The sequence below is a fragment of the Corvus brachyrhynchos genome, unplaced genomic scaffold, assembly GCF_000691975.1.
Source record: "Corvus brachyrhynchos isolate BGI_N302 unplaced genomic scaffold, ASM69197v1 scaffold26, whole genome shotgun sequence".
Lineage (NCBI taxonomy): Eukaryota > Metazoa > Chordata > Aves > Passeriformes > Corvidae > Corvus > Corvus brachyrhynchos.
Window position 1 is genome coordinate 11,949,429 of NW_008239324.1, and position 8,873 is coordinate 11,958,301.

The window sequence follows — 8,873 nt, forward strand, 5'->3', positions numbered from 1 at the left end:
CCCCACCCCCGAGGGCCCCCCTGGGCCGCCTCAGCCCCCCCCAGGGTGAAGGAGCTCCTGTATCCCAATCCCGAGGGCACACCTGTGCCGCCTCAGCCCCACCCAGGGTGAAGGAACTCCTGTATCCCAATCCCGAGGGCACACCTGTGCCGCCTCAGCCCCACCCAGAGCGGAGCTGCGCCTCCAGCGCTGCCGCTGCTCCCGGGCCTTTAAGTGGGGTCGGTGGAGCCCGCAGGTCCCAGAAGGATCCTGGGCCCCGGTCCGAGCCGGGATTGCTGTTTTGGATCCCATCTTCCAGCCGTGGGATGCCCGAGGTAGGCCCGGGAGGTTCAGATAACCCTGCCTTGGGAAGGGAGGAATGTCTGTGCTGAGGGTGAGCAGCCCCACAGGGCTCCTTCCCTCAGGTGCTGAGGGGGACCCGGCAGTGGTTGCCCCACAGCAGAAAGAAAAGCTGCCTCATTTTCTATTTTTTATCTATATTTTTTCCTAATAAATGATTGTCTCAGAGGTCACCCGAGGGCTTTCCAGTAGCACTGGTACTTCAGCTAGTGTCTAAAGTTGGCAGATTTTGTCTGCACAAACAATTCCCTAAATTACTAGAGATTTTTGTTGTGTTTTTCAACAAATGTAAATAAATTAAACACAGCATAATGGGAGAGAAATAGATCCTCTGGTATAAAGCTGTCATAATTGAGAGGTCTGCATTGGGGATTATGGGAGCAGCAGCATTTACTTTTGGGTTTAAATAAGGTAATTAAGAAGGATGTGTGTGCTAATGTGGTTGGCAGTCACAGAAGTGAGTTGGAATTTAAGGTTTGTTTATTTTTTGTCTATAGAATTTTGTAATCAGCTTTGACTACTTTTACTAGTGGACCCTAAATTAGAATGAAGCCTACCCCGTACATTTTCTGTAACCATAAAGCTTCTCTTCTGAGGTGCATTTGAAACATTCGAATAAATTCAGCAGCAGTTTGGTGCATAATCAGCATGTTTTGTTGTTCCTTGGAAATGGTATTGTTTCCTATGGCTTTTGGACAGTGGTTTGCAATGTTTCCAGAAAAGGCAAAGATATTTGAAGAAGTGACTCCAATGTGGTGTAGTGCTGCTGACACAGCTCAGAGGTTAACTGAAGATGCACAAATTTCCCTCACCAGTAGTTTCCACTTCTTCCTTTAACGCTTTAAGTTAGAGAGTTGTTCCAAGGCCTGCTGCCATTAGTGAAAGTACATTAAACACAGCAGCTACACCTGCAGTGCAAATATAAAAATGCAAACTTTCTGCAAAACACTTTACAGATCAGGTTGATGGGCTGAGAAAAATGCAATGGTTCCTGAACAGTCTGACCATTTCTTTTTCACCTTTTCAGACAGTTTTACGTCTTAGGGAATTTCCAGTTGAGACGACACTGAATTTTTTTTTGGTATCCAAGTGTAAACTTCTATGTCTTTTATAGCTCAATATTATGTAAATGTGTGGCTGGTACAGTTAAAAGTCTTCCTAATGAATACTGCTCTTAGAGTTATTAAATGAAATTAACTCACAGTATTGCTAATTGTCCTACCTGGCATAAACCTGCAATTCGGGTTAAGTGTATTCCCAAAGCTGAACACTCTATTTTAGTATCTGTTATTTTCTTGCTTATTTGTTTGGTAAGTAATACCCTTTTATTGCTGAATTATGTTTCTATTTTTATAAACAGCTTTACCATGGAAAACTGTGGGTGTGACATGCAGCAAATATTTCCCATAAGACATCTATAAAAACACTTTCGTGATTTCATTTAGTGAATAATTATTTGGCAAGTGTTAGGATTTCTGTTCGGAGCTGAGGTTTGAGCTCCGTAACCACTAGAAGGCACTCTGGTCTAAAACTTCCTTCAGCTGCCTACAAACACCGCTGTACGTAAGGACAAAACATAAACACGAGTGGCTTTAAGCGATTTCTCTCTAAAGAGAGTTGCGCTGGCTCTGATTTGGGGCGATAACCTTGAGAATATCGTTCCTCCAGCTCACCGCGTGTGCGGGGTAAGCCGTGTGCGGTGCTGCTGCCTCGAAGCAGCAGGGGGCTGGCTGCCTCACGGTCAGTGGTCTCTACAGGTGTACCAAACACACTCCTGGCATTGCTGCCAGGGGGATTTTTCACCCACCACACTCTGCTTCCAGCACGGGATCTCTCCGAGCGCGCTGTGACTCCAGCGCCGTGGATTTGAGTGGAACTGCACTCGCGCAGGGCTGAGGTTCACAGTTTGACACACAAGTCTAGAAATGGGAATGTGTTGCTATAGTAACACTAAGTTGTTTCGTGTGGAGCGTGCTGGCACTTGGAAATTGCTTCTGTTTAGTCAGGTTATGAGGTGTTTCCAGTTTAGTGAGTAGTTTGGAAGACAGTCGTTTTCAAGTTAAAACATTGTTAAAATACATAACTTCTTCTCTTCTCTTTACTTCATCTGTAGTACTGATTTTCTGATTTAATAATTTCAGTGTTGCATATTGGGTTAAAACACCCCAGACCTCTGGAATTCAATATTGGAACAATTTCAGTCTCAACGTTTTTGAAAGGTGTTCTGTGACATTATATTTAGCACCTTTGATACTTGCCAGTAGTTACTGAATAGATATGCAGGACTATATAGCCTGATCAGAAAAGGCAGTTCTGCTGGGAGAAATCACCGAAGTTGTGAAATTCAGTATATGTCAGCATGAAAACTGATAGTCATTATAGCTAAACGTTGAAGGTCAAATTCTAAAACATCAGAAATGTTTTTAACCTCATTTAAATATTATATTATTTTGAATAATATGCTTATTCTTCTTAATTTTGTTAAAAGTTTGCATTTTGACAAACAAAACACATAATTAGGAAAATGTTAGGAAAATGTAAAAAATCAGGAGATCTTGAGCTTTTTGTAACTTCATTAATTCCGACTTTCTTCTTTTTCCTCATATGTGATCTTTCCTGATGATTAGTTTTTTTTCTTTGCTCTACACCCTCACCTTCCCCTTCCTGAGTCTCACTAAAGCGCTGTCTGGGAGGACAGAGGGAAAAATCTCTTCCAAGAGATTTATTATTTATATTACTTTTTCTTACTACTTCTACCAAGTATCTGAATCATGATCAGTTGTTGAGGCTGGTCCATCGGTCCTTCTGAGGTTATGCTTTCCTAGACCTATGCTGAGAGATAAACCTCACTGCTGTCAATTTCAATAACATAATTTTGCATATTAGGAGTCTTTAAAAATGTTAATTATATGCTAATTTTTAAAATTTTATGCAGACTAGTTTCAGAAAAAGTTAATATCTCTGCTCTGGAGGAATATGTCACATTTCATTGCTTTTTGATATAAATTTTTCCCAGTTGTAGGAAAAGAGATTTGCAAAGATATGCCATAAGGTGCTCTTTATATAAGTGAATCTGGAAAGGCCGAACTCTCTGTGTGGACATCAATTAATTATACATAATACTAGTTTATGTAGTCTGGTTCCAAATACATTATTAACAACCAATTCTGTTGCTGTCATTTCCATTTGATTCCTAGGAACACTTAGTGAGATGGAAAAAAGTTGAAATCAATGCTTTTGTGGAAATGTAGAACTGTTTAGAACGTACTAACAGTTCAAATTAAAACCTCACAGGATATGCTTTTTTTTCAAAAATCTGAAGTGCAGAATATGGTTGGCATTAAATTCAAAGAATAAAATAGTTTAGTCTTTGACAAGAGATAAAACAAATGCTTTTATGCCAGCTTGAAAATCAAAGTGATGAATTCTTGGGAAAGTCCTTTCTGGCTTTTATTTTTCATCAGTGATCCAAGGCAGGCTGCTGAGCACCTGTTGGAGCCTGGCACTCATGCATTTGATGGTTTTCCTGCATAAGAGCAGCTACAGAGATGAGGTAACTTTGTCAAGTCAGCTTGCTGGAATGGGGGGGCTGGGGCCTTGCATGTTTGAACTTTGTTAAAGCAGTTATTTTCTTGCCCTAAGAACCAGTGAGTTCTACCTGGGAGGGGTCACAGTTCTGCCATTTAGTGCAGAGAGGTAAATCTTTGTAATGTGATCATTTGTGACTAAATCAAATCTAGAGGAACGCTACACATGGTGCTTTTTTTTTTTTTATCCCAAAAACCTATTGATTCTCAGGAATTTGCATGTCAGCTCAGACTATCACCTGATGACTGTTCATGTCACTCCAGGACTTTTCAGCCAAGCAGATGTGAAGATGCTTTGCTTGCCCTGAAACTCTGGAACTCTGCCCCCCTTCCCCAAGGAGAAAGGCAGGAATTGTTACCTTCTATTACCAGTAGCAAATTATAGGAATATCTCCAGATTAAAAGGAAACGATTTAGGTCCATACATTGCATTTTCTTTTTTCCTTTTTTGTTTCTTCCACCTCTTCACTTCATGTATTCCACAGAAGCAGCAAGTTCTAAGTTGCTTTAGGAATATGGTACTCTTTTTTTTTTTTTGTTTAAGTTTTTTTACCCCCAAATTTAAGCAAACAAATATTCTTTTCTTCCAATTCCTGAATTGCTACTTTCCATAGAGAATTTTGTCAGCCATTCAAAATAAGGCATGATTTTGAGACTTAATCCTTTTGAGCCATGCTTATTTCTGATCAGTAACTTGAAACAGCAAAGAATCTTTCTACTGCCTCCTAAACCTGTTGTGTTTGTGTGCTCTGCCAGCTAGAGGAGCAGATATTTGTTAAGAGTTTCTGGGCAGTAAGAGCTGCAGTTCTGTTAAGCCTCAAAGCCAGACCATACAATCTACTTGATTTGCCAGTTGTCCAAGCATAACCATCCTGCTGCTCTGGCAGTTTATATTTCACCTCCTGAGAAATACATGATAGCTGATCTCTAGAAATAAATGTAACAGGTCTGTAGTTAAAATGCAGCTGGCATTGGTGAAAATACCAGGGCTTTCAACTTTCAGAAAATGGGATCTTTATACAGGTACACTGATATTATTGCAATTTGTGCCTGAATGTCTTCATCTCTCTGGCCCATAGTTACACGGATACTGAAGTGTGATGTTTTATAAGGAATGTTCATAATCTGTAAATTTGGAAATGTTTGCCTGTGAGGAATAGATCTCCCTGCTGTAACTATATAAAATAATTTATATAAATACTGTCACCATGTATTAATTTGCATAAATATCCTTTGAATCTTTCTGTATCTAATTTTGTGTGGAAAGCTCCAGCCAAAGGTTCTGGTAAAATGCTTGGCCTTACCCTGGGTACAAAAGTAGCCCAAATCCTGGCTCTTACTATGGCTTTGCACAATTCCCTGATATCTTTAGAAAAACCTAATCTTTCCCATCTCCTGTAAGTATCATACTACAAGTGCTTCTCCTGTTGTTTTTTGAGTGTTTTTCTGACACCAGAAAAAAAAAGCCCCAACCAGCCTTAAAAAGGCAAACTCTTGTTGCGATTAAAATCTTGGGAAGGAATATAACAATCCTTCAATTTTGAAGACAAAGCTTGAGTTACTGTGATTAAGGTAAAGACACAATCTTTTTATAAATCAGCATGTCCTTAAATTTTGTAATGGATGCTGATATATGATGAGTAACTGGAAGTAGGAATACATACTTGCTTCTATTCATTGTTTCTGTGAATTAATGATCATACACATTTTTCTACTTAGGTTAGGCCACAGGGTTTTTTTCAAACTCTTTTATTTTTAGAGGGATGTTGCATGATCTTCAGCATAATACACTGATGACAGAGACTTACTTTTTATATATCTAGTAATTTTAATTCAGATCTACTGACTGTCATGGACAATCTGAAATGTGAATGCATAGTAAAGAAGTGATATTTGGTTCTGTCATGGTAGAGCAGCTGTTCTACACCCACTTGGATACTGTTCTCTGAATGCTTCAAATAAATTTTCTTCAAGGTAATTCATGTGTAGGTTTGCAAGGCTGCATTGCTCTTTCACTTGAATCAGATAATTTTTATGTCTGTGTTTTCATTTAGAAGTATATTGAATGCCCTCATACTACAGTAAGTGTATTGAAATTCCTCAGGAAGACATTTAAAACTCTTAGCAGGCTGATAATCACAGAGAGCATTCCCTGATTAAGTGGTAACTGTAATAAGTTAAATAAGTTTAGGAACTGGTAGCAGGAGTTAGACTAGAGAGAACAGAGACATGAAACGGCAGCACATGTGAAGCTGCCCGTACAGCTCACTTGGTCTGTAGCACGTTCCCTGGGATTTTAGTTTTGGACCTTTTCTAAGCACAGATGGTGCCAGACTTCATGGTGACCAGGTGCAAGTCCTGTTTCCATTCTCTTCTGTCATGGCTATTATTTTTTAAGGTAATGATTATTTTATTTTTAAAAGCTGTCTACACAGCAGGATAACCACATTCTCTTCTTCTTTGTCCATACTTCTTTTTTCCTGCTAAGAGGTCAAGCCTTGCAGAAGAAAAATTGACACATGAAGCATCCCATTGACCTTTACACCAAACTAAACTCCCTCATACACTTAATCTGTTATATTGATGGACAGTCATGGTTGCAAGTAGAAGATGCCCATCATTTCTTGTGCTTCCTGACAGAGAGAATGAATCATGTTGCTGGGATAATGAACCATTTAATGACTTGTGTGTTGATTTATCAGATGGTGCTGGAGAGGCCAGTTTAAGAATATAATGCTATAAGTCACAGTGTTGCTGCATATGGCCCATAGAGGCTGCTCGTCTCCCTTACTGTGAATTGCTGTGTTAATCAAGCAGTCATAAGGGTGTGAAAGCAGTGAAGTGCCTCCTTTTCATTCTGGTGTGTCATTTATTCAAAATAAGAATCTATTTTTTTTTCAGGTTTTGAAATAGTTTAACGTGATAAATCAGCATTTTTGCCTTTCGTAGTGAGGAAGTTTCATCCTGGGCTAAAGAAATATATTAACAGTGGGCACAGGGATAGCCTGTACCACATAAAAATTGATCTCTGAAACTGGCAGTACACTGACTTGGCTCCTCAGTGCAAGAGTGGTAATGTTTTGTGCCCTAGCTTCTGTACTTTAGTAAGAAATACATACATTTAATTAGTAAAGATGATACCAATGCCCAGTGTAAGTAAGAAAGGACTGCATGGAGTTCCTCACTAAGATGAGCTTTTTCATTACTTCTTTTTACAGAGTTATCTATTTTATTTCTTCATTTTAAAGATAATTTTGAGCTGATCTCTGGCAAAAGCTGAGAGAAATGTAGCCTGGAGCACTGCTTTTGCTTACTAACTGTTGTAATGTGGCTTACACTGCCTTAACCTCCTTCCACAGAACACAGATCAATTTCTTGAATCTTTCCAGTTAGTCTGGAAAGTTGTGTTTCTCTGTGGTATCTCCATCTCAGGGCAGAGTTTCCCATTAGGGACATCATTAGTGTGAATAGAATGGAAATATTCCCTGTCTGCCCTTCACACTTGGTTGTGTTGCCTTTCGTCCAACAGCATTGCTCTGTTAACCTTGTTCAGCTTGTGGTAACTCAGAGTCTAAGCCTAAGCAAGCCTTACCAGTCTTGCTAATTAACCACCTTCTTTCTGTATTAGTCACTGTTGGATATTCCTGTTTTTACATCAGCCCTTGAGCTTAGCAATATTTATTTCCTATAGAGACCATTTTTAATGTTTTTTACTCTCATTCTGAATTCTAAACCTGTTTTACAGCATGGCTGTGGTCACTAACTTTGTATCCAGGTGCATCTTTGGCTAAGAGAAGTCTCTATTCCATCACCCAGGTGATTCCCAAAATTACTGACAGACCTTGGTGAAACCTTCCTGGTGTGTTCTGGACAGGGAATAATGAATAACTGGTCTCGGAATGAGATTGTTTAACCATTTTGTCTCTTATCACACAGTAGTTTCATCTTCATCTCATTTCCAAGCTTGCTTTGGACTGTCACATGAAATACTATTAAAAAAACCTCGTACAGACAAGTAACAGGAAACCTGGTATCTAGACATTTGTGCACTGTTACAGAGGAAAATTAAGTTTAACTTGGTTTGTTCTGGAAAAAAAAATCAATGTTGCCTGCTATATAATTGTGTTTTATTTTCAGGAGCTTATTGATTGCATGAGGGTGTTTTGTTTGTTTCACCATTGGTGCTGATGGTTTTTTGTTCTGTTTTGGTTTTTGTTTTGAGTTTTGGTAGAGCTCAAATAAGCTGTTTAATGATTTCCCCAAGTTTCCTCTTGGAAGATCAGTTCCTTGTTTCCCATTTTTTCCAGTGTTCTGGCACTACCTTTGTCTTCCTTGGATTCTCAGAGCTTACAACTTGATTTCTTGGCAAATGAAATATTTTCGGATGAAATCCATTTGAACTAAGTCATTTAAAAACATGAAACAAGCCCATGTACTATAACCTTGTCTGTTCTTACTATCTGACTTTTTTCTCTGAAGATTTCCATGAAATAAATGCTTCAGCTGAGTTTCTGAAAACGTTGATCAGATTCTGTTCAGACTTAGAATTTCTACATCACAGCTGTTTCACTCTGCAGAATATTTTGCAAAAATAGGTGAACTCTTAGCCTGTCTGCAAAACTCTTCAGCACTTCTGAATAAACTCTTATGCTTGCCAAGGGAAGTAATTCCATGTATTTCCTTTTGTCCTTGCACTGTTTGCCTATTGGTAAGGAAAAATGTACTGTGGGGTTCAAAGCCCCTCCCATGCCTCCAGTCCTGAGGTTCTTTCCTGAGTTTTGCCTGCTGGCAGGCTGTATCTTTCCCAGAATTTTGTCGAATTATCTCACTGATGTGAGCAAATTATGCTCAGGAAATGATATTAGTCATGATCAGACCCCTTTATCTGAAAAGCAGGGAGAGCTGTGGGATCCAAAATGAGGTGCAGGATTTCTTTTCTTTTTTAAA